Source organism: Danio rerio, chromosome 21 (genome assembly GCF_049306965.1).
Source record: "Danio rerio strain Tuebingen ecotype United States chromosome 21, GRCz12tu, whole genome shotgun sequence".
Lineage (NCBI taxonomy): Eukaryota > Metazoa > Chordata > Actinopteri > Cypriniformes > Danionidae > Danio > Danio rerio.
This window is the reverse complement of record NC_133196.1, coordinates 17806276-17832935: the sequence shown is the minus strand read 5'-3', so window position 1 is coordinate 17832935 and position 26660 is coordinate 17806276. Positions and strand designations below refer to the sequence as shown.

Genomic DNA, 26660 nt, shown 5'->3' with positions numbered 1-26660 from the left:
CCTAGTAATTTGATTGTGACTTGCTTGTTTACATTTATTTAGTTCCATTTAATTGTGTAGAACAGTTTAATAGAATTTGAATGCAAGTTTTACAGTTTTAGACTTTATTTGGTGCTTGTCTTGGTGATGGTTTAGTATAAGAATTATGTTTACCAGCAGTTGTTGCCATGCTAGATAGCAGCATTCCTAACAAAATATTTGGAATAATATATATTCCAAGCTGATTCGGAAATTAAAAGATATCTTTTTGTTTGTTTGTTTAAAAATTCTTTATTTAACATTGGCTCATTTTGTAAACGCAGCCCTATACATTTCTGGAGATCGCAATTTATGTAGCCAGAGGAACGTATGACTGCATTTAGTTTTTGAAACGAATGCTACGGGACGGTATGTGGCCGTTTCTTTTTGCGCGTACCAGCTGACTGCTTACCTTTGTGTGGATGTATTTGCGGCTGTTACCAGTTTGTCCAGTGGCTTGTCACGTATGTCAGAGGATTTGAGATGCAGAGCGGAGTTGACCATGAAGACGGTGAATCTGGTGAAGAATGATTCCAGAAAGCAGGTCAGACAAAACAAAAGAGAAAAAAATAAAACAAGCAGGTAAATAAATGAGTGAGAATGTGGTAAAATCTGGAAACGTTGTAAAAATCAATCAGCTATAAAGCTTTTATTTTTCTGGATTGCTTTTTTAAAACACTCTTGGTTATGTTTGTGGAAGTGGATGGGCACTGGTCAATTGGTGCTTTTAAAAAAAATATTGGTTGTGTTTAGTGAATGGTGTGTTTGGGGGGATTGGTCGGTCAGTTGGTCAGTCAGTTAGTAAGTCAGTCAACAGTGGCCTTTGGTGGATTTATGCAAGACGGGCAGGTGCGAATGGCACTTGCAAGAGAAATTTGAGATCTGAAAAACGTACACAGCGACCTGTATTTGATTCGTGAAAAAAAAGTATTTTAAATTACATTTAATTGTTCCTAGAGTGTGTACGGAGTTTGGTAAAACAGCATTTTCTTCCTTTGGCCCAACATTATGGCATGAAACGCAGAGTGTTAATATGTTAGAAACAATTCCATCTCTAAATATTTTTAAGAATTGTTTGAAGTCTAAACTAAAATAATTATGCAAATGTTTTGTGTAAATTTTCATTTTAATATTTTATGTATGTGTATTTTTGTATCTAAAACTTTTTGTGCTGGCATTTTTGGCCAGGACCCCTTAGTAGAAGAGATGCACATCTCAATGGGAAATCCTGGTAAAATTAAAGATAAATAACAATAGATTAAAAAACAGAGAAATGAAGAAAAATGCACCACCTGGCACATATTTAATCCAGAAATGTATATAGGAGTATATAATAAGAATGAGTTTGGGTTGGTTTTATTCAAAAGTTGATAGCTATAAACCAATCCAAGGTGAATAAAAACATGACAAACTTATTAAAAATAAAAATGTGTTTAAAAATCAAACAGGAACTACAATAACAGGAAGTGTTGCAAATTGAAGTTGTATTACAAACAGATTTATTATTAATCCAATAAGGGTTGATTGTGTTGAAATGTGTCGAAAATTATATTGACTTGAGTAAAATTCTGATAATGCAATTTATCTGTCAATGTAATCTCAATATAGTGTTTATTAAACAAGCTTTATTAATACAGGCTGATGGCTTTAACACATTTATTTATTAGGTAGGTCTTTAACATTAATAAAAATATAAAGTTTTTCATGTTAGCTTGTAAACTTGGAAAACAAATGCTCAGACAAATATTAGGATCACAATGTCATTTAGTGTGACCCAAGTTATGCTATTGTGACAATGAGCGATGATTTGTTGCTGCCCGGTGCTTATTCATTGCGTGTGTGAGTGTGTCCCTCTGTGTTTCAGGGTTCAGAAGTTCAGTGAATATGAATTCGGCTCTGCTGAAAATACTGCAGGCTATCACTCATTCATGTATTTAATACAGAATGTTTCCTCCCTGAAATTACTTTCACCAGAGAAGCTTTCCAACTCAGTTGTCACGAGGCGCTCCCTTAGCTTCACTCCGTCCTTGACTGAAGTGTTTTTATTCTTATATTTCAATGTCTTTGTATCATTAGAATGCCTCTTTCATCATGGCTAACACATCTGTTTTCTTTGTTAGCGTCTGGTTTTGTGAACATCAGTATGTTAAAGCTGCAAAGCTAGCTTGAATGCTAAGAGATAGCAGGTAAGTACAATAGATTAGAGCTGCAATTCTGGATAAATTCTGGATATTTTTTTTAAGAGATCGTGGTTCTCTGAAAATGTTTGACCCTGGATTATATGAACCCTGACAGCTGAATAAATACATTTTTCACTGATGTGTGCTTATTTAGGAAAGGATAATATTTGGCCGATATACTATACAAATATTTGAAAATATCGTAAGTTAAATTTGTGTAAAGATCTTAGCAATGCACATATGGGGGAGGCATAGTGGCTCAGTGGTTAGCACTGTCAGCTCAAAACAAGAAGAATGCTGGTTTGAGTCCCGGCTAGGCTAGTTGGCATTTCTGTGTGGAGATTGCCTCCTTGTTTGTTTTTCTTCTTGTGTTCTCGTGGGTTTTCTCCAGGTGCTCTGATTTTCCCCACAGTTCAAAGACATGTGCTATACTTGAATTGAAGAAACTAAATTATCTATAGTGTATGAGTGTGTGTATGGGTGTTTCCCAGTACTGGGTTGCAGCTGGAAGGGCATCCACTGCATTAAACATATGCTGTAAAATGCTGATAAATAATGGACTAAGCTGAGAGAAAATGAATAAATGAATGAATGAATAAATGAACAAATGAATGAATGAATGAATGAATTAATTAATTAATTAATTAATGAACAAATGAATGAATTAATTAATGCATGCATGAATGAATGAATGTAGGAATATGACTAAATGTGTTCATGGAATATAATGTTCAAATTATTTTTGGCAAAAAATAATACTCATACTATGCATTGTTTGACTACGTCCACAAATATACCTACGTATGCAACATAAGTGGTCTATTTTTTGCATATATCATCTTCCATCTTAGTTTGAAATAATTATTTAGTAATTCACTCTTAAGATGCCAAGTGTTTCATGACTTTATTAATTATAGGTTTTGAAGAATCTATTGAATGATTCACTAACAAATACATTTTAATGCCTGCTTAGTGCTTTAGTTTTTTTATAATAAATAGAAATACACATATGTGCATATGTTTAAATATAGTAGATGTAATTATGCACGTTTATATATGGCCATATACTGTATGAACACAGGTAAACAACTATACTGTAGTTAATATACGCAATATAAACACAAAATTCTAATCAGCCAATCACATGACAGAAACTTAATGCATTTAGGCATGTAGACATGGTCAAGACAATCTGCTGCAGTTTAAACTGAGCATCAGAATGAGGAAGAAAGGGGATTTAAGTCACTTTGAAAGTGACATGGTTGTTGGTGCCAGACTGGCTGGTCTGGGTATTTCAGAAACTGCTGATCTACTGAGATTTTCACACACAACCATTTCTGGAGTTTATAGAGAATTGTCCGAAAAGAGAAAATATCCCGTAAATCAACTCATGTTCAGGTTTCCTGAACATGACAATTAGTTCACAGTACTTAAATGGCCTCTACAGTCACCAGATCTTAATCCAATAGAGCACATTTGTCATATGGTGGAATGGGAGAATAACATCATTGATGTGCAGCCGAAAAATCTGCAGCAACTGTGTGATGTTATCTTGTCAATATGGACCAAAATCTCGGAAGAATATTTCCAGAACTTTGTTTAATCTATGCTACGAAGGATTAAAGCAGTTCTGAAGGGAAAAGGGGGTCCAATCCGGTACTAGTATGGTGATTCTAATAAAGTGGCCAGTGAGTGTATACTTTATATACGTGAAATGTAAATATGACATTTTATGTCACATGTAATTTGCATATATTGCCATATATCAGATTTCCATGTGGGATAGGTGTATATATATATATATATATATATATATATATATATATATATATATATATATATATATATATATATATATATATATATATATATATAAGAAAAGCTACAACAGAGCAAGTGACATTTTCAACAACGTAAATATGTCTGTCAGTGACTGTCGTTCAGATGTCGTTCGTAGACATTTGTGATGAAAGTCTGAAAAAAATGTCAAGTGAAAAGCTTCAGCCATCACAGGAAGCCATTAAACTGAGGAATTGCTTTAAAGCGATCTAATCTGTGTCTCTGAGTCTGACATTTAAACTTCAGAGTCGGGTCAGCGGCAACCAGAATCATAGGAAATAACTCTCTGCGTAAACACAATTACATGTAATAGTGGTTCAACTGCTGTGACCTTTTAATTCTAATAGAGGAGATTGTTTTGATGGAAACAGATCCTTTTAGGGGGGACGGATCACAGAAAGGTTCTGTGGTTTTGTTTTTATAAAATGCTGTTATGGGGATGTTTTATATTCTTTAAAAACAGGAATGAAGTATATTTACCATTTAGGATTCTTGTTTTTGAATTTAATTCTTCATTTGCATACTAGAATAAGCCATCTCTGTTAATTAAAAAATGACAAAGTTCAGTTTAACATTTTCATTCATTCATTCATTCTTAGTCTCTTTATTCATCAGAGGCACCACAGTGGAATGAATCACCAACTTAATCTAGCATATGTTTTACGCAGCAGATGCCCTTCAAGCTGCAACCCTGTTCTAGGAAACATTCATAAACACTCATTCACACACATACACTACGGCCTATGTAGTTTATTCAATTCACTTGTAGCGCATGTCTTTGGTAAACTGGAGCACCCGGAGGAAAGCCATGCCAACATGGGGAGAACATGCAAACTCCACAGAGAAATGCCAACTGGTCCTGCTGGGACACGAACCAATGACCTTTTTGCTGTGACGCGACAGTTGGGCATTCTTTGTGGAGTTTGCATGTTCTGCCCTGTTTGTGTGGGTTTTCTCCAGGTGCTCCGGTTTCCCCCACTGTCCAAAGACATGCAGTACAGGTCAATGGGATGAACTAAATTGGCCGTAGTATTTGTATGTGAAAGAGTGTGTATGGGTGTTTCCCAGTATTGGGTTGCAGCTGCAAGGGTATCTGCTGTGTAAAACATATGCTGAATAAGTTGGCAGTTTCAAGAGTTCACACTTAGATATTGCTTGACAACTGTAAGCAGGTTTGGCATGCTGTCCCGGGAGAGAACCCTGAGCTCAGAGATAGTTGAGCCCAGGGCTCCCGCCAGATCCATAGAGCATGTGAGGGGAGTACGAGATCAGGTGGTTTTCGAGAGCTCCCCTTTTTAAAGGAGGAAAGGAGGAGAAAGGGGGTGGATGGGGGGTTTCTTCGGAAAACGATGGTAAGGGAGTAATATCTAGCTAGGCTATTTATAGTAAGTTAGGATAGATCTGATTGGCTAACTAATGAGTGTAGATAAGCGGCAAGCTGCAGTCAATTATATCACGTGTTCCTCTCGAAATTAGTTTAAAAACTTCACTTATTTCGCTGTGGTGACCTCTGATTAATAAAGGCACTAAGCCGAAAAAAAAAATGAAGTAGGCAATTTGATAAATATGATTTACTTGTTAATGTTAATCGAAATATTTTAAACTTTAAGCAAAGTTAAGAAATTAAATGATCATAAACAAGTTTGCATAACTTTACTATTGTCCAGAATTAATCTTCAGCAGCTGCTTTATTTGGGATATTCATATCTAATATAAAATAAACACAAGTATGAAATGAATTCCTGTCTAAAGAGGCATCTCTGACACTCCTGGCTTTTCCGTTGTAATTATGGCAGCTAGGGCAGATTGTTTGATTGATGCTGCTGTATTACGCGACTGTCATCGAGCAGATTGTGTGTCAGTCTTTTACCGTTTTGCCAGTTTGCACATGTCATGTTGTAACTTCCCCAACTAAACTCAGAAGACACCGAACTTCCATTATAGAGGACAGTGGGGTGTCAGCTAGTGATTTCTCTGTTTTGTACGAGTCGTTAAAAGCCCCGTCTCACCTTGCTGTAATGATTATCTCAGGCTGTGATGGATTCTGGACCAAAAAAAAAAAGAATGTAGGTAAGAGGTGCAAGTTTTATGAGTGACATTTTTCCATATGCCACATATGCGCAGTGACAGGAGAATAATGATATTAATAAATTCACCAGAACGATCCGCTTTCGTTCTTTTTGAGGGATATTAACTTTTTTATGGAAGTCAGTTCCTCTCTGCTGCCAGATTTTTAATGAAATGACAAAATGACAACATTTAAGGTATATTTTATCTGTTCTGCTGCTAAAGCTGTCTGAGCACTGGAAAGAGAGATTGTAATATATTCCGAGGTTCGTTTAATAATGCTATGCAATCGAGAGCAGAAGAGGAGATTCCATTTGGTTCAAGCAGGCAAGAAAGAGCGAGCGGAGGAAAAAAGAGAGACAGGACTGATTCCTTCTTCTCACTTAAAGGCTGTAATTACAAGCCTTTCTGCCTGATGGATGATAAGAGTTTTTGTAATGAATGAATGAGATACTGAAAGGGCAGAGTGAATGGAGCCGGCTTGCTTATTGCGCTCAAAATAACAGTCATTATGGATCTATTATTGCAAAAAAACATACCTGCAAATTATATACTGAAAATATGCAGAATCTTTTCTTATGTTAGAGGTTGATCGACTTAGATTTAAGGGTTTTTAAATGTGTCAGAATGGGTCTACATCCGAAGAACGCTTGCAATACTGGCAAAACAAATTGTTTAGGAAAACTGTATGAAAACTGTCATTATTGGTGCTTGTTTACAAGGTATCAGTCTGAAACAGTGAAGTTGTTGTTGTTGTTATTATTATTATTATTGGTGTTACTATATTATATTAGTTTAGATCTTCATGTATGGATATTTATTGAGCTATAGAAATACATTTTGTAGTGCATAAATCCAGCAATAGCCTTTAAACTACTGTGAGCACATAAATATGTTTTCTCTGGCTGCTTTTCTTTCTGCGAGTGAGAGCGGGAGAAAGGGATTTGGCTGAGGATCTAAGACATCCAGACGACAGGCATGGAGTTAATGCAGCTTCTTCACGATTCAGACAGATGTTTACCACAGGACGCACTCAAAAACATCCCTAGAGAGCAAGAGAAAGAGAGAGAATCTGAAATCCAACTTTAATTAAGCAACAACAGCCTTTTAATGCCCGGTTACGTTAGATTTCTTTACAGTAGTATATTCTGTCATAAATCTCCTCTGATTCTTTGATGATATGACATATGTATGAAAGCCGGTGTGTAGACAGTGAATATGTTTACGCAGACATATGTAATGTAATTATTTACATTCTTCTGAATTAGACAATTTTCAATTCATTTCAATTCATGCTTATTTCTATAGCACTTTTACAATGTAGTGTCAAAGCAGCTTAACATAGAAGTTCTAGTACACTGACACCGTTGGTCCAGTTGAAAGAGTTGAAATTCAGTTTAGTTTAGTTCAGATTGGTTAAATTTTCATTGCTGAAAGTCCGAACACTGAAGAGCAAATCCATCGAGGCGCAGCTCCACAACTCCTAAACCAAGCAAGCATGTGGCGACAGTGGCGATGAACAAAACTGCACCAATTGACAAAAGTGAAGGAAAAAACCTCGAGAGAAACCAGGCTCAACCAGGCATGACCATTTCTCTGTTCTGTCTATGCTTCTTGTGCAGAGCTGTATAGGCTTAATATTATGATTATAGTGTCATAGCCTGGGTTGTGACAGTCTATCTGTGTGATAAAAATTGTGCATCCCTAATTTATACAGTCTTACGCCTGTTTCCCGCCGCAAGCCAGAGCAGAGCATGAGCAGCGCATGGGCAGCGCGTATGGAGAGCAGAAGCAGCGCACATGCATTTGCCTTTCACACCAGCTGCGTCAGCAGCGTGCAGCGGATCGGCAGCTTTTGCACAGATTAATCTATCTCTGTCTAGTCTATCAAGTTACCTATCTCACTCTATATATAAATACACCTTTTTTTTTACTTTTCATCTGCACCAAGGCCTGTTGCAATTTTCTCCTATGCTGTTTCCTGCAAGTCTATCTTTTACAAATTATATAGATACTAAAGAACTGTTTGCTTTTCAAGCTCTATGAGGACTTTCATTCATGTCTGGTGCTCTTAGAAAACAATCGCCTGTGATATCATGTCATTTTGGTTTTGATTGTCAGGATGTTGTAGGCCTAGAGTTATAATAATATTCATCCAATATAGTTAAAATGATATTTATACATGATTAAACTAGTGTTCAGCTCAAGCAAAACTTATACTAAAGTTGTTTTACGTTTGGATTTGTAGTTTGGGCCCAAATAAATATTTGTTGCAGTTTTTAATCGTTTTAAGTTCATTTTATTGAATATATATAATCTGTGGATATTACTGATGCATTTATTGGGTAAAATTGTAAATTTTTACTGTCATTCAATGTGTTTTGGTTATTATCAATGCACTGTCACTTTAATTGAGTGTGAGCAGCACAGCAAAAATAGACCCAGATGTACGTGCTGCTTCTGTGTGCAGTGTGAAAGCTCTAAAATGTTACTAGGATTATACTCTGCTCGCACTTGCAGTGTGAAACAGGCTTTACGGTTTTAACCTGCTAAGGCAGCTGTAATTCTGCCATTGTCCTAAGTGAAAATGAGTTTGACACTTATAGTTTTGAATATTCCTTTCAGATAATTTTTTTTGAATGATACAGTACATATATTAATAAATGACCACCCCATATGACATTATCTAACCTATTCTTCAGAACTGCATGTACTGTATTATGTACAGTTCATCTTCATCTTGTCCCATATACAGATTTGGGTGCTTTAGTCATTTTAAATTTGACAAAATGTTATCATTTGCCAGGCTATACGTGCAAAAAGCAGATACAAATTCTTCATCAAAGAAATGTTCTTCTGATATCCTCCAAACAGAAGACACAAATGATTACATTTTGTTTTCACTACTGGGAAACAAACTGATTTGTTTATGAAGTCTTATAAACACTGTACTTGCATTGCCAGGTTATTTGTTTGCAAGTCAATTGTTAGGGTTATTATAATGATCTGACTTTCATCAGCGTATTTAATGTGTGTGTGTGTGTGTGTGTGTGTGTGTGTGTGTGTGTGTGTAAGCGTGTGCAGCGTGTGTGAATGAGTTCTGCACATTCACACTCTTCTTTTGAGCTGTGATTCCCCCCGCTGCGCCTCACGGTGGGGTTTCAGATCAATCTCTTTCTCTCTTTACTCTCTTTCTTCTTCTTGTACACTTTTTTTTGCTTCCTTGTCGTCTTGGTCCTCCTCCTCCACTCCTGCTGAGTTTCCCTCACCTGTCTCCATGCTCAGCTCTGATCAGCGTCTGAATGAGAGAGGAGAGGCTAATTACACTGACTGACAGAATGAGACTCTCTGCCAAACTCAACAGAACCAGCGTGTCAGGGAGAGTTTTGCGTAAGGAAGATGAATGGATGAAGGGTTGCATGCATTTAGGTGGACCATGGCCATGTGGAGGACATACTGCTGGCAATCTTGAGGTTGTTAGAGGATATGATGATTTGATATTATAAGGGACATTCGACCAGAAATGTACAATATCTATCCCTAAAATAAAAACATAAATATAGTAAATAAAAAGTATTTCATCCCAAAAATGTCTAAAATGGACTGATGGTTGATTTCTGTGAGTTATTAATCTATGAATATGTCATTCATTTGATTCTTAGATTTATTTATTTATTTATTGCTATTTATTAAAAACACTTTACACTGTACAAACCCTGTCAATGTCATTGTCCTCAGCCCAATTAAACCTACAGTTTTAATAGTTTTGTTATGCTAAAAACTGTTATTCAGAAATCATAAATACGTTCAGTTGTTATCATTTACATCAATTGATTAAAAAAATGAAATTATAAATAAATTCTAAAAATAAATACTATAATACAAATAAATTTACAATTGTTTCTGTCAGTCCTGTCATTTATTAATTAAATTTAACATTCAATGCATGCAATACACCTTCAAGGCTATGAGTCAAAGGAAGTGACATACTGTAATTTGATGGAGAAGCTGACAGTGATCAAGGATGCGTTGTATTATTGAATTGTATGATTTTATGTTTGTTTTTGTATGATTTTTTGGGGATGACAAGCTTGAGTCAGGCCCTGTCACATTTTTATATATGTAAAAAAGATTTAAGTTTCTTGTAAAATGTCCCATAGTTGTGTTATAGATTCAATAAATGTGGGAAAATATGTGGTAATATAATAAATAAAAGTGGTAAAATATGTTTTCAAAGTTTTACAGCATTCACTGTAGCTCTGAAGCTTATTGTTGTGTTATACGTAAGTATCTTATTCAGGTTGTAAAAACAGAAATATGCTTGTAATGGTCTTTGATTTTTATATTTATATATGGCATCATTTATGCACTGTAAATTTACACAATTTGTGTTGGGACAACATGAAACATTAAATTAAGTGGACAGAACATAAAACAACAACATTTTTCCTCATAAAAACTCAAGAATTGTGTTGTTTCAGCTCATTTTAAACATATATTTTGAACAAACAGCAAACATATTTTTTGAGTTTATTTTAATATCAACATGCAAGGACAGTTACAAATATGAAATTGATTTTATACATGTTAATGAACAAGAATTTAAGTGAAATTGAGTTTCATTATAGCCAAAAGAAATATTATAAAGGCAATTTACATATAAAAAATAATGTTTGCTGTTTGCTCAAACTACTTATTTTAAATAAGCTGAAACAACAGAATGTTTAAGGTTTTTGGGGACAACCTAATTGTTTAATGTTTTCAATTGACTTAAATTTGCAAAAACTAGTAAGTTAAGTTAATTCCTTCATGTTGTCGCAACATAAATCAATTGTGTGGAACCCAACCAGTATTTTTACAATGTTTTGCAGCATGGTATGGCCATTTACTGACTTGGCATGTGTAACGGAGGCCAGCTAGTAAGTGCTGTGCAGGTAAACCTCACTCATCTGACCTTTATATGACCTCTGACTTAACCAATATATCAGATAAGTAGATTTATATACTATTGAGTGATTATATATTATTGATGAATTGACCTATACAATAAAGAGTCACTTGCTAAATTTAAGTGAATCAGCCATTTTGAGCAAATAGTTGGAATGAATTAGTCTAGGATAGGTGCATGGAAGTAACATAGGCTCAATCGGAAAACTTAGCCCTATATATGTTTCTGGAGATCGCAAATTATGTAGCCTGAGCCATGTATGACTGTATTTTATCTTTAAAACGAACGCTATGGGGCAGTATGATGCCGTTACTTTTCTTGCTTACCAGTGAATGGGTCAATCAAAGCTTTTTAAAATACTATAGGTTAAGTTTAGGGAAGGGAGGGGGTGGGGTTATTGGTTGGTTGGTCAGTCAGCCAGTCAGTTAGTCAACAGCAGCCTCTGGTGGATTTACATAAGAATAACAGGCATGAATGACACTCGTGAGAGAAATTTGAGATCTAAACAACCATACAAAAAATAAAAAATGTAGCTTCTGAGATGTATTTTGCTCTCTCCAGAAATGAGCCTGGAATAGATAGATAGATAGATAGATAGATAGATAGATAGATAGATAGATAGATAGATAGATAGATAGATAGATAGATAGATAGATAGATAGATAGACGGACGGACGGACGGACGGACGGACGGACGGACGGACGGACGGACGGACGGACGGACGGATGGATGGTTAGCATCTTTACTAAATATCACACACCCTGTGTGGTTTCGATTCGTGTTGATTTCTGCTGCTTGGTTTTTGAAGTCTACAAAGAGGCATTCATGAAGTGCTTTCGAAGCAAGAAATCTGTTCTCTATTTATAACTTATGAAGCTCATGTATTTTTACTGAAGCTGTGAAGACGTAAGATGTTATTTTGGGGGATTTATGGTAAAGGTGCTGTCTTGAAATCTTTTTCCAAGCACTTGATTTCATCTGAACACTCATTCGGATGTTGTTTGAACTCTCTATACCCTCTAAAAGCAGTTGTGCGAGGGAAACTTGTGGAGCTGTTGGCTTGCAGAGAGGTATGCAGTTGTCATTTTCTCTCTTCTCCTTCTCCACTTCTCCAGTGTCTCACGGCTCAGTGTGATTCATGATTTATGTGCCTGTCAGGCTCATCAGGAGCTCAGAAAACTCTTTTGGTTTTTTCATACAGTATAGCCAGTGGTGCTTTAAGCTCTTCTCTTCTCTTCTCTTCTCTTCTCTTCTCTTCTCTTCTCTTCTCTTCTCTTCTCTTCTCTTCTCTTCTCTTCTCTTCTCTTCTCTTCTCTTCTCTTCTCTTCTCTTCTCATAATTATTCAGAAAGAAGAACATAATGTCTGTTAAATTATTTGATTGGGACAGCAAAAATGGCTCCGGGCTCGAGGATCTTTTGAGCTCGGGGCTCTCTCCCGGGACAGCATGCCAAACTAGCTTATTACCAATCATCAGCTAAGTGTGAACTCTTGAAACTGTTTGTTAAACCTCTCTTCTCTTCTCTTCTCTTCTCTTCTCTTCTCTTCTCTTCTCTTCTCTTCTCTTCTCTTCTCTTCTCTTCTCTTCTCTTCTCTTCTCTTCTCTTCTCTTCTCTTCTCTACATCTTTTCCTTCATCTCTTTCCAGTTTTTTATATATTTTCTATCCATGGTTTATTGATTTTTTTATATATGTAAACATTTGTGTAATTACACAATATATTATGTGCAGATCATCAGCAATGATCAGAAATGTGATATTTTATACCAAGAAAGTCAGTATGTTCCATAATTCTGCTTTGTCAATGTAAATATCCAATCACCAATTTGATTCTGTATGAATCATTTAAGTAAATGATTCACTGATTTTTTTCATAAAGGCAGTGGTTCATCTTTTTTGTTTCCTGAATGAATCAGCCATTTTGAACAAATCATTTCAATCAACGATTCAGGAGTGAAAAGCAGACAGTAATGGATCTTCTTGTAAAAAAATACTACAAGAAAGAAGTTCTGCCAGATCTATAAGCCTCATTCATCATCTGCAAAACTACTTTATGTATGTTTTGCATTGAATTGAATGATGGGGTTTACATAAGAGCTCCTTTATCAACAGCCTGCACAGCAAACACTAAAATGATTGTCACCAAGGCTCACCAGACAGTTTATGCTTCAGTTTTCTATTTGCATTAAAATCAGTTACAGCATCTAGCATAACTAAAGTAATCCCCAGTGTGAATACTAGGAAGCATCAATTCTTTAGATACATGTTTTACGTACTTCATAGTGATGGCTGCTCTTCTTTTTGGATGCGTTTTGCATGCCCGGAACAAGTATTACAACCAATGCAATGATTCACTGCCTCTTTCAAAGGGAAAAGAGATATATGAACAGAGCTCTGGGGCTTCCCAGGAACTTTGATCCCGCGGGGCTGCGATTAGAAGAAGAAGCGACTCTCAGTAATATCACTTAGTGTGAAGCTCTTTGGAGACGGATGAAAAAATAAAAAGCCAAAGACGAAAATCTCGAGCTCTCCGGAAGGACCCTCGCTGTCTGTTCGCTAAATCTCTTCCACACATCCAAGAATCCTTTCAAAGGAATTTCATACCATCTGAAGCGCTCAGAGAATGATAGAAGGTTTCTTCTGTGTACTTCTTGACTTCCTTGAACCATCATTTTAGCAAACTTTCACGCGTTCAGCTGTCTGGAACTTAGTTTGTGGTTTCATTTCAGCATTTGATGTAGCCAGCAGACATGTTTCATAATCATGAACATGCGACATGTTAATAATGATCAAGCAGGAATCATGTGTGCTAAAGTTGTAAATACATCAGTGCATGAGCGTGAAGTTATTAATTTTCTTTTTGGCTTCGTCCATTTTTTAATCAAGGCTCGCCACAGCGGAATGAACCTCCAACTTACCCAGCATATGTTTTACACAGCGGATGCCCTTCCAGTTGTCAATGTTATCATTTTTTCTCCTTTGATAATGTAAATAGTTCCAAACAAATACAAATCAGAACATCTGTTCCAATTTGATTCTGAATGAATCATTTGAGTAAATGATTCACTGATTCATACATAAAGATAGTTGTTTATCTTTGTCGTTTCTAAATGAATCAAATATTTTGAACATTTTGATTACTTTGATTATGTAAATAGTTCTAAAGAAAATCTTAATCAAAACATTTGTTTCAGTTGATTCTGAATGAATCATTTGAGTTAAAGATTCACTGATTCTTACATAAATACAGTTGTTCATCTTCTTAGTTTCTGAGCAAATCAGACATTTTGAACATTTTTAATACTTTAATAATGTAAATAGTTTTAAACAAGTCAGAACATTTGTTTCAATTGAATCTGAATGAATAATTTGAGCCAATGATTCACTGATTCTTACATTAATACAGTTGTTCATTTTCTTTGTTTTTGAGTGAATCAGACATTTTTAACATTTTGATTACTTTGATAATGTAAATAATTCTAAACAAGTCAGAACTTTAGGTTCAATTGATTCTGAATGAATCATTTGAGTCAATGATTCACTGATTATTACATTTATGCATTTGTTCATCTTCTTTGTTTCTAACTAAAATCATACATTTTAAAAATTTTATTGCTTTGATAATGTAAATAGTTATAAACAAATGCAAATCAGAACATTTGTAAATTCTACTTAACATTATGTTCTTCATTTTCTGAAAAACAATTAAACATCAATATCAGTTACTACCATTGGTTGAGGAAAAAATATCATTTTAGTTTAGTTTTTCCGTAAATATCCAAAATACAAAAAGTCGCAAGTTATACCTGACACTTATATGATCATTTTAAACCTGGTTTTATGAAATCTCTCATACTATTCCTGTTTTAAATGTGTACAAATGCTGACATTTAGAGACTTAGTTGTTAAAAGAGATTTAGTTTTATGTAAAATAAATAAGTTGCATATCATATCTTTTTGTTGTCTTAGCTCTTTTATGTTGCGATCTGAACGAGGGGGTCGTAAGACAGGTTAACGTGTTCTTCCGATTTACTTCACTGTATCCAACATCTTATCGATCCCATGATTCCGCTCACGCAAAATTCAAATATTTGCGCCTTAGTTTGACCAGCATTTGACCTCGACTGAGACACGTAGCGACAGTTTTGACCTTGGTTAAACCTACCGTGGGTGGAGTTAGAGTAAAAAGCTTCTGCCAACAAGGCGGTCTATTTATACTTAGTGCAAATAGTCACTCTGAAAAAAATAATTCTTAATTTTGTAATTTAAATATAAGATATTCAACTTCAAACCAAAACATTTGGATGTGCTTTTAAAAAACAGGTGTTTTATCGATTCCTCCTCTAATTCACAAACAGTGCACGCAGATTGCATGTCTCTAAAAATATTGTTTCACTGGATAAATGAAATGAATTAGTATATATGTCACTTCTTTAACTTTATTGGTGAGACATTATTTAGGTAAGTTCCAAACTTTTTTATTTTACTCAGTCTGCTCAAATAAGGTATTGCTAAAAGAAATAAGATATAAACAAATTGTTTCAATGAATGATTTAGTAGTTAAGATCATTAAAATGTCAATTTATGTTCAGCATGTAGTAAATAATACTAACAGACAGAAGGTCTTAATCATGTAATCAAGTCATTAACATAACAAATCAAGTTGTTACAGGTTAATAATGATAAAGCAGAACTTGTGCACAAAAAAGCCACTTAAATTTCAAGTGAATAGAACACAAACAAATTAACACACTGGAAAATATATTCAGACCCTTCTATAGGTTACAATTTATTTGCTATTCATCTAACTACTAAGTATTATTAATAAATTACATGTACATTACATGTACGGTACTTACTATATGGTTAGGGTTAGAATAAGGGTCAGGTTTAGGGTTAGTTGAATGTGATTATGCATTATTGATTGTTATTGCAATGGAAAGTACATGAAACGAGTATAGGCTCAGTGGTTAGCACTGTCACCTGACATCAAGAAGCTCGCTTGTTTGAGTCCCGACTGGGCCAGTTGACATTTCTATGTGGAGTTTGCAAGTTCTCCCTGTTTGCGTGGGTTTTCTCCGGGTGAATATAAGTGAATTGAATGCACTAAATTGGCCATAGTGTGTGAGTACCTGTGTAATTGTGAGAGTGTATTGGTGTTTTACAGTACTGGGTTGAGGCTGGAAGAGCATTTGCTGCATAAAACATATGAAAACATATGCTGGAATAGTTGGCGGTTCTTTCAACTGTGGTGACGCCTGAATGAATGAATATACGTGTAAGAAAGACACTTTAAAATAAAGTTTTGCCTATTTTTCATATGCAAAAATGCTAAATATCTTAAAACAGAACAAAGAGGAGATGTTTCATAAGACAAAAACTTCCCACTGGATTAAATGAAGTGCGAAATCTTGTATGTTTCTCATAAATTGAAGTTGTTAGGACTGATTTGACAATTGCCCCTCATTGTTAACAGCTGAGCTTAATCAATGTTTAATTGTGCATAAAAAACGTGACTCATGAACACTGAGAAAAGAGCTGAAACATCTGTGTTTTCATCTGTGTTTTTAAAATAATTAACTTTTTTTTTTCCTTTAACACTTTTTTAAAGAATATTGTCACATATGTAAAAAACAAATCTATATTTTTGATCGACCCATTTTGATTAGATGATATTTTCCAGTGTGTGGACGGCATATTAATAATGCCCATTAAGAGTCTGTAAGAGTATTTAAACTGTATCACAGGGATCGACATCAGAAGTGAGCAAAATTTGACATAACAACACTGCAGAGTTAATTCCACCATCTGAGGCGGCCCTTTTAATTATATTCAGCCAAACGCAAGTACAAACACAATAGCGACACTTCCTAACCTTTCCCGAAATGTCACTGTTACTTAAGGATGTTTTGTTTGTACTAATTAGCTAACGACTGTGGCCCTGCATTTGAATTTTGAGTAGTGCTGTAATTACACTTCTGCTTCGTAAATTTATGTACTAGCAGCTGCTTTATTCTAAGTCGTGATATTTATGATCAGCTCTGTCTGGAGACTGCAGTGTATTTTTCTCTCACACAGACTCAATCTCTCTGTATCTTTCTCTATGTGAGTGCGGTTTGGCTATGTATGTGTATGTGTGTGGACTGAAAAGGAACATCATATTGTATGTGACTCATTTGGAATGTTTTACACATGCATGCCTATGTGGGCTGTTTTAAAGAGACACATTTAATTGATTTAAATACAGGCTCATTAAGAGGAATTGTGCAATAATTTAATAAGCATAAATATATAATACCATTACTTTTATTTTTTCAATGAGGACACAATGAATTATTTATAATTGAGAGGAATGACGTGCAATTGAAAAGATTCTCTTTGTAAATGCTCTTATTTTGAGCTATATTCATTAAATAATTTGCAATATTTTTTTCTTTACCAATTTTAATGACCTCATCCCATTCAGAATGCACTTTAAACAACAATGTTTAATATATATATATATATATATGTGTGTGTGTGCGTGTGTGTGTGTGTGTGTGTGTGTGTGTGTGTGTGTGTGTGTGTGTGTGTGTGTGTGTGTGTGTGTGTGTGTGTGTGTGGTATTTATTCATTCATTTATTTATTTATTTATTTATTTATTTATTTATTTATTAATAAATGTATTTTTATCTATCTATCTATCTATCTATCTATCTATCTATCTATCTATCTATCTATCTATCTATCTATCTATCTATCTATCTATCTATCTATCTATCTATCTATCTATCTATCTATCTACCATCCATACATCCATCCATCCATCCATTCGTTTAATTCATTCATTCATTCATTCATTCATTCATTCATTCATTCATTCATTCATACATTCATTAATTCATTCATTCATGTATTTATTTATTTTTTTATTTTTTTTATTAATTCATTTATTTATTAATCAATCAGTCAATCAATCAATCAATCAATCAATCAATCAATCAATCAATCAATCAATCAATCAATCAATCAATCAATCTAACAAATATATGGGTTATAATAGGCCCATATTGAATCAACACAGATTTTAGCTCATTATTGAGTCTATTAATTAACTGACAGATCCTGTGTTCCGTTTGTTTTTACCATTTGACTATCCCCATGTGCTCCTTTGTTCTGTTTCCTGCCATGTTATTATGTTCATCTGTTTCACCTGTGTTCCGCCCCTGTGTGTAATCAGTTTAGTCATTCTCTTTGCATTTATAGTCCCTGTGTGTCATTCAGTCTTCGTCCGGTATTCTGTCTAGACTGATGTCTGTGGTCAACCCATTTCATTCCTGCATGTGTTTTTCCATGTAAGTGTTTGTTAATAGATCTATGTTTTTGATACTATTGTGCCTTCCTGAAGTGAACCCAGGTGTTACATTACCTTGTGTAAATGTGTGTAAATTTATATTTCATCCATTTTTAAATTAATTTCAGTAATATTATTCAATAATATGAAAACGTTTAGTTGATTTTGTTTGCAATACAGTTTGTGAAGTAATATTTTCTGTATTTTATTATATAATATCAAAGACCTTCTTTGTTTACCCAACAAGTGGATATAATTGGATTTGCATTGTAAACATTAAATAAAAGTTTAAGGTATTTTTCATTTCATATATATTTTAGTTGCTATACTCACTAAATCATTCGACATAATTCTTCATTTTTTTTCATAATAAAATTCTAGGCAGAAATGGCAAATTGTCTGTAGATTCTGTCTGGCCATACTACAGTATAATGACCAAATTAACTACACCTAGTTTGAGTGAGCAGGAGGTGACGGGACTAATTGGGTATTAGTTAACCCTGCATCCTCTTAACTTCAGCATGTCGGGTTTCCTTGAGTCCCAGATAAACGTATAAATGAAGAGTATGTGATCTGATATAAATCAAAACTTAAAATTGATTTATGAATGACAAATGTGACCTGTTCCTAATTAGAAATGCAATATAAATTTGATGAATACTGTATTTAAGATTGAATTCGGAGATAAAAATAAATATATATATAAATTCTAATAATAAATAACACCATTCTTTTCAGAAGTGCTAGAAAAGGCTGGCCCGAATTTAACGTTTGACCATTCATTGGACCGATACAATATAATCTTACAGTTCTACCTTGCAGTTAAACCTACAGAGCCCTGTTGGCTCTGTAGGTCAAGAGGAATCAAAAATTGTCACAAAATGTTGCACATACATCGAACAGCTGTTTACGCACAAGTCAAATTATTGATTTATTATTTTTTTTTTACAGCTGTGCGTACTAATGATTAAAGTAAAGTATACATCGACCCAAAAAGCTACAAATTACACAAACACTAGCCATGTTTGCGCACAGAAATATGTCTGTGCTTTGACATAAAAACACTCTGCAATCTAACTATCAGAGTGTGATTCTTTTATCACGTCCAGTTCGACACGCTTAACGTGTGTGTTTTGCGTCATCGGCATCTCAGTGTGACAGACAGACAGGTGTGTGTGTGTGTGTGTGTGATAAACTCATAGCTCAGAGCTGCTGGCAGTGACATCTTGTTTTGCTCCTGTAGCGTGAGATGTATCTCGCGTCCGCCGTTATTGCCGTTGTGGCCCGACGCTCGTACATCATTGCAATGGCAACCGGCTCGGCCCTGACAGATTGAGAGGACATGGTCGGCCATTTTTGGCGTTTCTGCCGTGTCACACTGTAGATTAAGGGAAGCGATCGGTGCTTCATCAATTCATGCAAATGGGACACATTAAATAGCTGTCGGAAGACTTGATTCAGTGAGGTTTGGAAATCACACACACACTCAATCACTGAAATCATCCACCCTCTCACTTTCCCCTCTCTCTCCCTCTCTCTCAAAAACAATAAATAAAAGGCAATTGGATGTTTTGTTATTATTTATTTATTTATTTATAAAATTTGTTCTTAATCTTTATTTATTTTTTGTTATTTATTTTTATTATTTTTTAATTTATTTTTTATTTTTTAATTTGTTTTTTTTTATTAAATAAATAAATTTATTTATTTATTTTTTTTATTTTTATTTTTTTATTTTAAATTTTATTATTTATTGTTTTTGTTTAATTGCAGCTGGTCTCTCGTTCATAATCATAAATCAATTAGATTTTTCCAAGCCAATAAATATACCAATTTTATCCTATATATTTGATCCATCTAGTCAAGGTCCAAAAAAATTTAATAATGGATTTAATATTTGTTTTGGTTGTACATAAAAATTACTCAATGTTTGGCCAGTGTCTTAACAGGCACAAATATATAATATTTTATACAGTTGAAATTAGAATTATTATTGCAATTAATAATACACTGTAAACACCAATCACATGTTGATAGAGAGAATAGTTATTATGCTAGACATTACTGGTGTATACAACAGCATACAACAAAAAATGTACACATACTGGACTGTATGCAAAATGTGTAAAAATGAAAAAAAAAAAAAAAAACATATGTAAAGCAAAAGTATATTCTCCAGAATACAGTAAAGAACACAAGTGTATGTGGGGTCTCTCGGAGGGAAAAACGTCCATTTCTTGGTAAAGCTTTACAAACTTAGAGTACATTATACTTGCCAGTACTAGGCTGAGAAGTAGTCCTCTATTCTTTTCCAAAGGAAATTCTAAAATTTCTAAAGAAAAGTATTTAGCATTCAGAAAAGGTAAATAAGCGGTGTATACAAAACTTCAAATTGTAGATTTTTTTTTCTTTTTTTGGACCAGAACATCCCAGTGTCCTGACACATCTATTTATAAGCCTGTATTACTGTGATTGGTTATTGATCAGTTAAGAATTTAGTGTTTCCACATTCAAGGAGTGTGTGTGTGTGTGTGTGTGTGTGTGTGTGTGTGTGTGTGTGTGTGTGTGTGTGTGTGTGTGTGTGTGTGTGTGCGTGCGTGTGCGTGTGCGTGTGCGTGTGTGTGTGTGTGTGTGTGTGTGTGCAACTGTGTGAATAAGTGCTGCATTTTGATTAGTTGTGTTTGGAAAAGGAAAGCAACTGGTTTCCTGTTTGATTTTTGTGTTTAAGGTAGAGAGTTGTATGTAGTGTTTTTAAAAAAGTATTTTATGCGGTTGAAAACTGAGTTGATGGCTGAGAATAGCTTCTGGTTTTGGATATTTGCTGTGTTGTTTGCATTTTGAGTTAAATATTTCAAAAATTATGGGGAAAGTTGGGAAAAACTGTAATTTTTGAATTTAATTAACCTTTAAAAATGGTTTTAAAAGATTGAAAACGGCTTTAATTCTAGCTGGAATAAAGCAAAAAGGACTTTCTCCGGAAAAAAAAAATATTATAGGAAATACTGTGAAAATTCCTTGCTTTTTATTTATTTATTTTTTTTACCTTTTTAGCATATCTACATTTTGTGGCTAAATAGGCATAAAACTCGTCTTTATTTATTTTATACCAAGTGATGTACAAGGTGTATTATTATATTTACATGTCCTCAAGCTTGTGATTTTAGATTCTGTTTTAAAGCTCTTAGATCTCGCGGATGTTATCTGTCAGGAACAAACACTCTCTCCTCCCCTCAACTACAATTCTCATCTTCTTTGAATCTGTCTGCATACAAATGTGACTAAAGCAACAACCACCAGTCTAAAGATCTTTCAACACTTTCTTAATTCTTTCCCCCTTTTCTGTCACTCTCTTTTTCTTTTCATCTGCCACTGTTTCTCTCTTTCATTAGAGTGCCATCATGTCAAGCACCGCTGAACACCTGTGATGGTGGCAGGATAAAAGTGGTCGAGCCCAAATGCGTGCTTGCGTCTTGGTGTGTTGCACTTGTGTTGTTTCAACATATAAATGTGAACACATTTGTTTGTGGGTGCATAAAAAAAGAAATATAGCATTAGCATGTGTTACAGTGAAGAACCCAATATAATGGGTTCATTGCAGATACGTACCCTGATCTACATTTCTGGGGAAAGTCAAATACATAACCGGGGGTACGTCTGCTCGCAGTTTTTGTTTTTGCAAATCCACCAGAGATCTCTGTGTACACTTTTTTCCTCTTCTTGCATAAATCCACCAGAGGGAGTAATGTATTCACTTCAGCCAAACAGTTCAGTTTGTTGTCGACTGACTGACTTACCGACTGAATGACCCACACACCCCCTTCCCTAAACTCAACCTTCCCTAAACTCAACCAAAGAAATGTAATTGCATCCACGTGATTTCACCACGTTTTCAACCTGTTTATTTATTGATTACCTTTTGTTTTACCTTGCTTCTGGGACCATTATTTGCCAAACTCGAACTTAGTCATTGCAGTTAACTCTGCTCCAAATCCCAAAACTTTCAACGTATACAGCGAGCTACTGGGCAAACTGGTAACACAGTAAAAGCCGTCCATACAAAGGTAAGCGGTCAGATAAAGAATAGAAGCCATCGGCGGCATCATACCACATCATAGCTATGGTATCAAATCCTCACATAAAGTATCATGGTCTCGGATAAAAAAATAATGTGCGTAGGTCAAAAAAGTGCATGTAAAATTATAACGTGCAAAAGCAAAATCCAAATGCAGTATAAGAAACAACAACATTGCGAACTAAAAGATAATGAGTATTATATAAAATACCTGGCAACATTAGGAAAATGTGAAAATAAGGGCTTACAACCCTATCCCACTGCCACCAGGGAATCCTTATATATATATATATATTTTTTTTTTTTACTGTAGCAGACACCTGTCAGTTATCTCAAGGATCAATATTTATATTCATATCAATATGATGTTGGTGTATTCATTCATTCATTCACTTATTTGAATAAATTCATGACTTTATTTTGAGATAATACTTTTTGTAATGTTGTGAAAACAATACAGTTTGGGACTTCTTATAGTTAGTATTTTTCAATTCACCTGTACTGCATGTCTTCGGATTATGGGGGAAACCTGAGCACCTAGAGGAAACCCACGCGAACGCAGGGAGAACATGCAAACTCATTCTTGCTGTGAGGAGACAATACTACCTACTGCGTCACCCATTATTATTATTATTATTATTATTATTATTATTATTATTATTATTATTATTATTATTATTATTATTATTATTATTATTATTATTTATTTATTTATTCTTTAATAAATGTTAAAACCATTTAAAGAATGTCTTTTAAATAATGGCTCACACACACAGCATTGTTGGTTTACAAAACAACTCAAACATCCTGTTGCATTACTACACTTGATTTTAAAAAAGTTAAATGAAAATCATAGTATATGTAAAAATTCCAGTACTTTTACCATAAACTGACATATCAACCATTCGGTAGAAATTAGGAGTTAAGAAATGCAATCCAAACATTTTTTTTTCTTGGTGGGGTAGTTAAAGGGTTGTTGTTGTTGTTGTTGTTGTAATAATATTAATAATAATAATAATAATAATAATAATAATAATAATAATTATTATTATTATTATTATTATTATTATTATTATTATTATTATTATTATTATTATTATTATTATAAAACACTATATTGTAAAACAGTATTAAATGTGCATTGTCCATTTTTGGAACTCTTGTTACATTTTATTTATTTATTTAATTGTTTATTTGTTCGTTTGTTTATTTGTTTGTTTGTTTGCTTGCTTTTTTGTTGTAATTGGTTTTAAGAAAATTGAGCATGTTTTGGTTGTTTTTTTTTTGCTCGTAAATGTAAATGCGTTTGTCTGTGGGCGTGCAAAAAAATAGCATTAGCACACATTACAGTATTGGACTGCACGGTCCAATATGTTTGCGCATGTTTGTGAATATGGATGTGTTCACACTCCTACCTGGTGCTGTGTGTGTGGGAGCCTTCATTCTCAAAAGATGCATCTTGGCTCCTGAACACAAAGCGTTGGGATGATATAAACAAGACACTGAGCCATTAATTCTCTTATAGAACGTAATGCGTGTTCTGTTTACATGTCTGGAATGGAGAGCGATGGAGGTGGAAGATGAGAGAGAGCCAGCAGAATCCTTTTTATATCCGCATTGTTTCTCCTAGACAGTGCTGAAGAGAAATTAAGAGCAAATTACTTTTGTCCTACTTGCTTTTTTTGTGACCTGCTAGAATTATATTGTAGGATCAAATGATATGTATTGGTCTGAAGGGTACTTAGAATATATGGTCTAAACTTTATGCAAACTATTAAGGGTGTTTTGGTACATGTATTCACAGTGTTTAGTTTAGGTTTTTTTTTTTTCTTGAATCCACAGAACATTTAAAACCGTTTTGATAACATGATTAACTAAGATTCCAAAGCTCAATCTTTCAGTGTGTACACTGCAAATTATACCTCTTAAGATAAACTTTTCAAAAATCCTCGTAAAAATTTGCATGTTATCGTTATCAGTGATCTATTGACTGCAGAAACGGACTACAAATCCACCCTTACATGAACTACATCTCCAGTCATGCACCGCTCACACGCACCTGTACCTATTCGATATATTACACACACTCACGCTTGGGAGCTGCCCATGAACTGATTTCAATCACTATTTATACAACACACACACACATCAGTGCTGAGTCTTGTTATACTGCTACTGTGAACATTACCATGTGTTTCCTCTGCCTTGCGTTGCCGTGTTTTGACCCTCACCTTGTTTGTTTGTTTACGTTGCTTGCTGTACTTACCAGTTGCTTGTGTATTGACGACGACTCTGGATTGCTCATATACATTTGTTTGTTCCTGTGTTGACTGTTACCTGCCTGACTATTCTCCTAATAAACCCTCCATTTGAATCCACACCTCTGATGTCAACATCCACTTCACATTACAACACAAACAAATTTCAGGTAAATGTTGCTATGTTATATCAGGTACAATCAGGCACGTGCACACATAGGGCTCAACATATAGAGTGCACATGCCCTTTTTAGTCTTGAATAGAAAGTGCCCTTCCAAAGTAATCTGAAGTGCCCTAGCGACACAACCCCACCCCTCCGGTCTTCAGTTTTCCCGTGACATATCACCCCACCCACCCCCCTACACACTTTTAAGTTAGCGTGCGACAACACCCCCCCCCCCCCTTCACTTTTCGCGCGACAACACCTCTAACCCACTTATTATTTTACTTTATATTAAGCAAATTGAACCCAAGTACATATTACCTTAAAAATACTTACTGATCTCAGTGTTAGCACAGTTATGGCTATCAGAGTGAACTGTCAAACATTAATGCCAATGATAAAAATGTCAAGACCCAAACCATGAGTGCTACTCTACTGCTAGGTGATAACCTCAGAACGTACTCCAAACTCTTCTTAATCTTTAAACTAATGAATAATACACTCTAAGAAATCCTCTCAAACTGAAACACCTAAGATTGCTTTTATTTTCAAAATATTCTCCTCTTAATTTTATCCCTTGCAAGGCATGATGGAAACTACACAGACATATCCATTATTAAAATTTACTTAATATTACTTGGTTTACAATGATTAGAAAACATTTAAATATTAATGAAAAGTAAATGAATATTAATATTTAACCCTTTCCACTCATTTCATTTATTACATAAAGTAAATGTGTAAATGTTAAATATTTACTTGGAAACTTCTAGTAATCCTTGACACTTAATATTACAATTAAAAAAGTATGAGAGTAAATTTAATAGACATCACAATGGGTAACACTGTTGCCTCACAGCAAGAAAGTCACTGGTTCAAGCCTCGGCTGAGTCAGATGGCATTTCTGTGTGGAGTTTACATGTTCTCCCAGTGTTTGTGTGGGTCAATAATTGGCCGTAGTGTACGTGTGTGAAGGGGAGTGTATGAGTGTTTCCCAGTGTTGGGTTGCAGCTGGGCACTCGCTTTGTAAAACATATATAAAATAGAATGAATGAACGAATGGATGAATGAATGAATGAATGAATGAATGAATGAATGAATGAATGAATGAAAAAGTACTTTCTTTTAGTGTACTGATTCAGTTGATGCATAAGTAAAATTTCACAAGATATTATATACTGCGCTTTTCATCTAAGACATTTTGTTTTGATACTTCCAATAAGAAACAGTTTCATCTTTTGAATTTTGTCCATTTTTTAATGCACATTGAAATATTAAAAGCTGTTTTGAAGTGTGACAATCAATTCAGTAGCTCTTCAGTTCAAATGGAGTATAAGTAAAGTCTTTTATGTTTACAACAAGTTAACGCACAAAATAAATGTTTGAACTTCTCATGTCTCATTGTTATTTATTTAAAAAAAAAGACATAATTTGTTCAAGAAACCACTGTTTATTTAGAAAAAAAAGATTTGATTTGATTTTTCCGTTACTTAAAAACTGCCAATTCTGAGGCATGTTTGCCCGGGCGCGCGCGTGTGCGCGTGTGTGTGTGTGTGTGTGTGTGTCAATGTGTATGGATGTTTCGTAATACTGGGTTGTGGCTGGAAGGGCATCCGCTGCATAAAACATATGCTATATAAGTTGGCGGTTCATTCCGCTGTGGCAACCCCAGATTAATAAAGGGACTAAGCCGAAAAGAAAAATGAATGAATGACTTGGCAGTTCATTCCACTGTGGCGACCACTGAAATACAGACTAAGCCAAAAGAAAATGAATGAATG

The 26660-nt window shown here is 34.6% G+C and overlaps 1 protein-coding gene and 1 long non-coding RNA gene across 3 annotated transcripts in view; both read left to right on the top strand.

Annotated features, from left to right (window-relative positions):
• The window catches only part of LOC141379840 (uncharacterized), an 88438-nt gene extending 78110 nt beyond the window's left edge, over positions 1-10328 (top strand). The window contains exon 2 of the long non-coding RNA XR_012396697.1: positions 8753-10328. This is a non-coding gene — a long non-coding RNA (uncharacterized lncRNA). The remainder of the gene's footprint in view (positions 1-8752) is intronic.
• unc5da (unc-5 netrin receptor Da) overlaps positions 1-26660 on the top strand; it is a 357691-nt gene that overhangs the window by 204209 nt on the left and 126822 nt on the right.